The sequence below is a fragment of the Rutidosis leptorrhynchoides genome, chromosome 3, assembly GCF_046630445.1.
Source record: "Rutidosis leptorrhynchoides isolate AG116_Rl617_1_P2 chromosome 3, CSIRO_AGI_Rlap_v1, whole genome shotgun sequence".
Taxonomy (NCBI): domain Eukaryota; kingdom Viridiplantae; phylum Streptophyta; class Magnoliopsida; order Asterales; family Asteraceae; genus Rutidosis; species Rutidosis leptorrhynchoides.
Window position 1 is genome coordinate 453,541,552 of NC_092335.1, and position 5,980 is coordinate 453,547,531.

The 5,980-nt window shown below is 41.9% G+C and overlaps 1 non-coding gene across 1 annotated transcript; it reads right to left on the minus strand.

Annotated features, from left to right (window-relative positions):
• Positions 1–2,514: 2,514 nt before the first annotated feature.
• Positions 2,515–2,621, minus strand: LOC139903316 (small nucleolar RNA R71). The gene has a single exon (XR_011778143.1). It is a non-coding gene; the product is annotated as a small nucleolar RNA R71 (small nucleolar RNA).
• Positions 2,622–5,980: the final 3,359 nt, after the last annotated feature.

Below are 5,980 nucleotides of genomic sequence, written 5' to 3' on the forward strand. Positions count from 1 at the left end.
GTCGGTCCTAGACCATGCTAGCGTAGTCACCAAGCATATAAACTTCGTACGTGCATGCTGAAGCACAACGGTTGTTGTAAGCTGTACTTCTGCTAAATAAGGCCATGGAACCCAGTTAGTGTTGACCTATATACTGCACCATAACGCGGTCTCAAGCATTGCACCCCGCTTGAGGGATTCTTAGTTAATTAAGGAACTGTTTGTTTAGACACATAAAGGATTGGACCGTTAGGATAACCGAACGTGTTCATGGAAGTCAGCTTGACTTGGCCATGGAGTTCTTTATGGTTGAACTCTTTTGACGGGCCTAACTATCTTTTACCAATCATTAACGAAAGCATTGAAACGCATCACGTCTCTCGGATATGGTAAACCATGTATTCTATTATGCTTAAGAAAGTTTAGACCATTTCGGAATGTTAATACATCACCCAACCGAGTCGCTCAATTGGATGAACCGTCTGAACGTGTATGCCTGTAGTCAGACTGCAAGGGCGTCGGGGGTAAGGGATGTTGCTGTCTATTCAGAATCTTCAAGCCTAACGCAGTACCCAGTGACATGTCTTATGACAGGGGCATTTAGGATTAGTGTAATGAATACAAGGCATCTGCCTATTCATGAGCCAGCATTCCATAATCTCGGCAAAATAACTGATGAAGTCATAGTATGCACTCACTTTAACCTTATCTGAATTACAAATTTTATTGCCATGGAACCCAGTTAGTGTTGACCTATATACTGCACCATAACGCGGTCTCAAGCATTGCACCCCGCTTGAGGGATTCTTAGTTAATTAAGAAACTGTTTGTTTAGACACATAAAGGATTGGACCGTTAGGATAACCGAACGTGTTCATGGAAGTCAGCTTGACTTGGCCATGGTATTCTTTATGGTTGAACTCTTTTGAAGGGCCTAACTATCTTTTACCAATCATTAACGAAAGCATTGAAACGCATCACGTCTCTCGGATATGGTAAACCATGTATTCTATTATGCTTAAGAAAGTTTAGACCATTTCGGAATGTTAATACATCACCCAACCGAGTCGCTCAATTGGATGAGCTGTCTGAACGTGTATGCCTGTAGTCAGACTACAAGGGCGTCGGGGGTAAGGGACGTTGCTGTCTATTCAAAATCTTCAAGCCTAACGCAGTACCCAGTGACATGTCTTATGACAGGGGCGTTTAGGACTAGTGTAATGAATACAAGGCGTCTGCCTATTCATGAGCCATCATTCCATAATCTCGGCAAAATAACTGATGAAGTCATAGTATGCACTCACTTTAACCTTATCTGAATTACAAATTTTATTGCATTTACTTTATCTGTCTTATAAATTAGAAAATCCCAAAAATAAATATTCGCTACTCCCTAACTATATTAGGCTTAAATATAGGTTCAATTCTACTGATATCTCAAAAATACGACTCTAGGTCATACTTCCCTTACTTATAAGGAGTAGTAAGATTTAGGCCCCGCTAAATATAAATTTAAAACAATACCTTCCTCCCACGAGTGGCTGATCCTGGCGAGTCGCGGCCTGACGACACCGCGCAAATAAAAACCGTCCGTTTCGGCCATATCACGGGAGGATACTAGTTTTTGATGCCGCTGCCGGGGAACTGGTATCAGGCAATACTGCTCTCTATCAAAATTATTCACAAGCATTTAGTGGTGTCTAAGAAAGAGAATTATACACGGACTTGGTTATTGGATTTTCCGAACAGTCGCCAATTATATTGGGACCAAAAGGATCCTGCCTCTCCGTAGTCGGCCTGGTCACTTGGTTTGTTGAATAGTTCGTGCAGAGCTCTGTTACCGAAATACCAGGGAATCAGCAGCCAGAACCAAAAACATATTCCACCGTAGGATAGTTAGTTAATTAAATTAGATTACCTTAGATTACCTTAGATTACAATTAGATTAAATTAGATTACCTTAAAATTAGATTACCCTAGAATAGATTAGATTAGTTTAACTTATTATAATTTTAGTTTATTTGCAAAAAATTAAAAACAAAAAGGCATACCCAGTGTATGACCCAAACCCGATCTAGACCAGGGCCGTTGTTATTCGTACCTGATCCAGACGCAATAATCTCTAAAGCACGCAAGGAAGCACGAATCAGAAATCAAATGGCGTTACACGTTACTTTAGCAGATAATACCAAACCCTCAATTGAAGGTCGAGGAGGACCAATCAGATTTCCAGAGATTCAAGGACACTCGTTCGAGTTAAAACATCACATCATCCAGCTCATTCAGAATAGCTGTCAGTTTCATGGATTACCGAATGACGATCCTAATTCTCACCTTGATAAATTCATATCTCTTTCGAACTCCTACAAACAGCCAGGGATAGGACAAGATATAGTCCGGCTATACTTGTTCCCCTATTCTCTTACTCATCATGCTCAAACTTGGTTTGAAGGACTGGAAAAAGTTTCCATCACGTCATGGACGGAGATGGCTACTAAATTCCTAACCAAATATTTCCCTCCTTCTAAACAAACCAAACTGAAGAATGACATCATTAACTTCAAACAAAGTTATGATGAATCTCTTTATACTGCATGGGAGTGATTCAAAACCCTGGTGAAGAAATGCCCTAATCACCAGCTAGAACGGTCAGCCCAAATCTGTACCTTCTACAATGGTCTTACGGTAAATCATAGGACGACGATTGATGCAGCAGCTCAAGGGAATCTGATGAACCAAATCGCAGACGAAGCATGGGAATTGCTCGAGAACATGACAATGCATCATCATGACTGGAACAGTGGTGAAACAGCTTCATCATCTGCCCCACTCTCTGCACTTAACAATCAAACGGAGGATATCAAATCCCTCACGGATAAGATGGAATCTCTTACTAAACAACTCGGAGAATTGAAGACGCAGCCGCAGCAGGTTAACCAAGCTCGGGCTTGTGTTAATTGTACCAACCCACAACCTACTGAAGAATATCAAGTTGAGTACGAAAACCCTGACGGTTCAGTCTGTTACATCTAATACCCAGCTCGTCCACCAAATCCCGGATTCAATCAACCACCTAGGGTTAATCAATTTCAGCGAAGCAATCAACCTTTTCGCTATCGCTATCCACCTTATCCGGCCCAACAATCTCAATTGACCTACGATCAACCACTCCCACTCACTGGTCCCCAAGTTGAGGAAAATCCCCCTACCACCCAGATTACAAAAGCAGCTAACCCCACTCTCGGAGCTGATGATCAGTTAACTCAGTTCATTCAAGGACAACAACAGCTAAATCAGAGAACTGCAACCAGACAAGATCAGACGGAGATACTAATGAGAAATCAATTAGCTCTGCTCAAAAGTTTGGAAACGCAGCTCGGACAGTTATCACAACGCCTTGAAACCCGACCGCAGGGAAGATTGCCAAGTAATACTATCCAAAATCCCCACATAGAAGAAGCAAAGCAAATGGATTCCATAATCCCAGAGGAAGAACCGCGGAGAAGGTCAACTAGGCTCAAGAACAAATCGACATATACTCAGAAGCTGACTCCTGAAACTCCAGTTCGCGTACCTTATCCTGGAAGGCTAACAGAAGAACCATCCAAGCTTAATTCCTTCAAACTTGATGGAAGATTCCTGGACACCATGTCCAAAGTTCCCAACCAGAAGAGATACATCCGAAGGCTTCTCTCTACAAAGGAAAGGATACCAGACTCTAACAAAATTCCACTGAGTGAAGAATGCTCTGCATTACTCCGAAACTCTCTACCACCTAAGCTAGGAGATACGGGCCGATTCATTTTACCATGTTCAATCTACCAATCTGGAACCATCCATGCGCTAGCAGATTTAGGAGCAATTATCAACCTAATACCCTACTCTCTCTACAAGAGATTAGAGTTAGAAGACTTGTCACCAACCAAAATGACAATCTAACTTGCCGATCATACAATTCGATATCCTAAGGGCATAGTTGAGAACGTCTTGGTGAAAGTCGACAAATTCTTGTACCCTATGGATTTCGTAGTAATTGATATTAAGGAAGACCTACACACACCAGTAGTGTTAGGAAGACCTTTCATGAATACGGCTAGGACTGTCATTGATGTGTACAATCAAACCTTGATCTTACGATCACATGGGAGAGCGTTACCTTCAAAATTGACCGACCAATCGATCTTTCTGGACAGGCAGAGATGGTTGCTATTTCCACCAGACGGATCACTTCCGATGACGAGTCTTCACCACCAGCCAATGATATCGAGATGGGTGTCGAATCACAGTCTGTAGACGACCCAGAAATGGAAGAAGAGGATCCCAGCGAAGAAATAGAGGAAGAAGAGGAATCTGAAGAGGAAGAGGAAATGGAAGATGTAAAAGAAACTGCGACAATACCCGTTCCAAGCACTGAGCGTCATGAAGAAATAATGAGGCTTGAGACGGAAGATCACAGTTTAATCATTCACTTCAAGAAGACGACTGATAAGGCTGAGGCTAAGAATATAGAAATTGATCATGCAAGTATCAAAGTGGAGAATCAGAATACTGAAGAAACCCATTCATCAAACGCATCCTCAGAAGAACAAGACAGCGATGATAACGAGGAAGAGCATCATGAAGACATTCTAAATAACTCGCACTCTCCAACCAAACCAGGTCAAGGGGGGCCGGACTCTTCCTCAGATCGAATTCCGGTTATATCCACACATGCAGACATGATTACCTTCATCAATGATACCGATGAATTTGAAGACATTCTTGAAGCCATCCGAAAATCAACCATTGATTTCTCGCTACGCTTAACAGAACGAATTATGGCTATCAGAGAAGAACACCACCTCTATCTCCGAAGAGAAGACAATGATGTTGAAATCCTAGAAGAACGCATTCAAGACTTTATAAATTCTCTTCACGATCATATCTATCACGAAGAAAGGCAACGAGAGCATAATTCAGTGGTTCGCACTATCCTTGACACAAGATTCTGTCGAGATAAGAAGATCATTTACTCTAGGGTTTATAACGCCTTAGCCGGATCTACACTTCCGTTCTCAAGAAACCAACGAGCACTACTGACTCTCATCCGGAAGCATGTGGATCTTTCCACCGGACGCCCGACTTATCACTCTGATTTGCAAATGATCGAGGATATTCACAGCTTTTTCGCTCTTTTGGATAGAGATAATTTCGAAAGCACACCAGACAGACTAGTGATTTACGTAACAATTGAACATAACATTGATCTGATTATCAAAGAGTTACGAGACGTTGTTATGGAGGAAGCAAGGCGAAACAATCCGTTCTCTCATCTTGAACCAGATCAAGTCAACATTTCCACCTATGTTACAAAGCAGCCATCACGTATCTTCCACAAATCCACAGATCCTAGTTTCACATTTAAAGCTGGATGTCGGGAGATATACTCAAAGACGGTGAAATTAATACTCGGATCAGGATTGTTGTTCACTTCTTTTCAGCTTCATCTCTTAACTAATCTGTGCAAAGCAACAGACTCTTACTGTGGAGATCACCGTTCTGAAGACTTCAAAATTCTAAAGATACAGTTTCTGATATTGTTTAAAGACCTCCGAAATGAGCATCCTATCAGAGAAATCATCAACACCAGCACTGCTTCTATGATTGACATTCATGGGTCAACCAGCAGAGCTGTGGACCACATTCTCATCGGACTTCAGGACTTATCAAGAGCCGAAACTGCGCACTACTTATCCTTCAGGAGATCTTCAAGAGAAGTACCGGATCTGTTACCACTATTGGTTCGACACTTTCTCAGGATTTATCCACCAAGACTCACATTCCCTCAAGAAGACCAAGATCACAACCATCAACGAAGAATGTTTGCTTTTTGAAGCATCACTACGGTCGAGCCAACGACCTTAAACAAAAGCGCTTCTCGGGAGGCAACCGTGCAATAAAGTAGAGTAGAAGAATAAAGGACAAAAAATGAGCCGATAAAGATGCAAGGATTGGAAGCCAG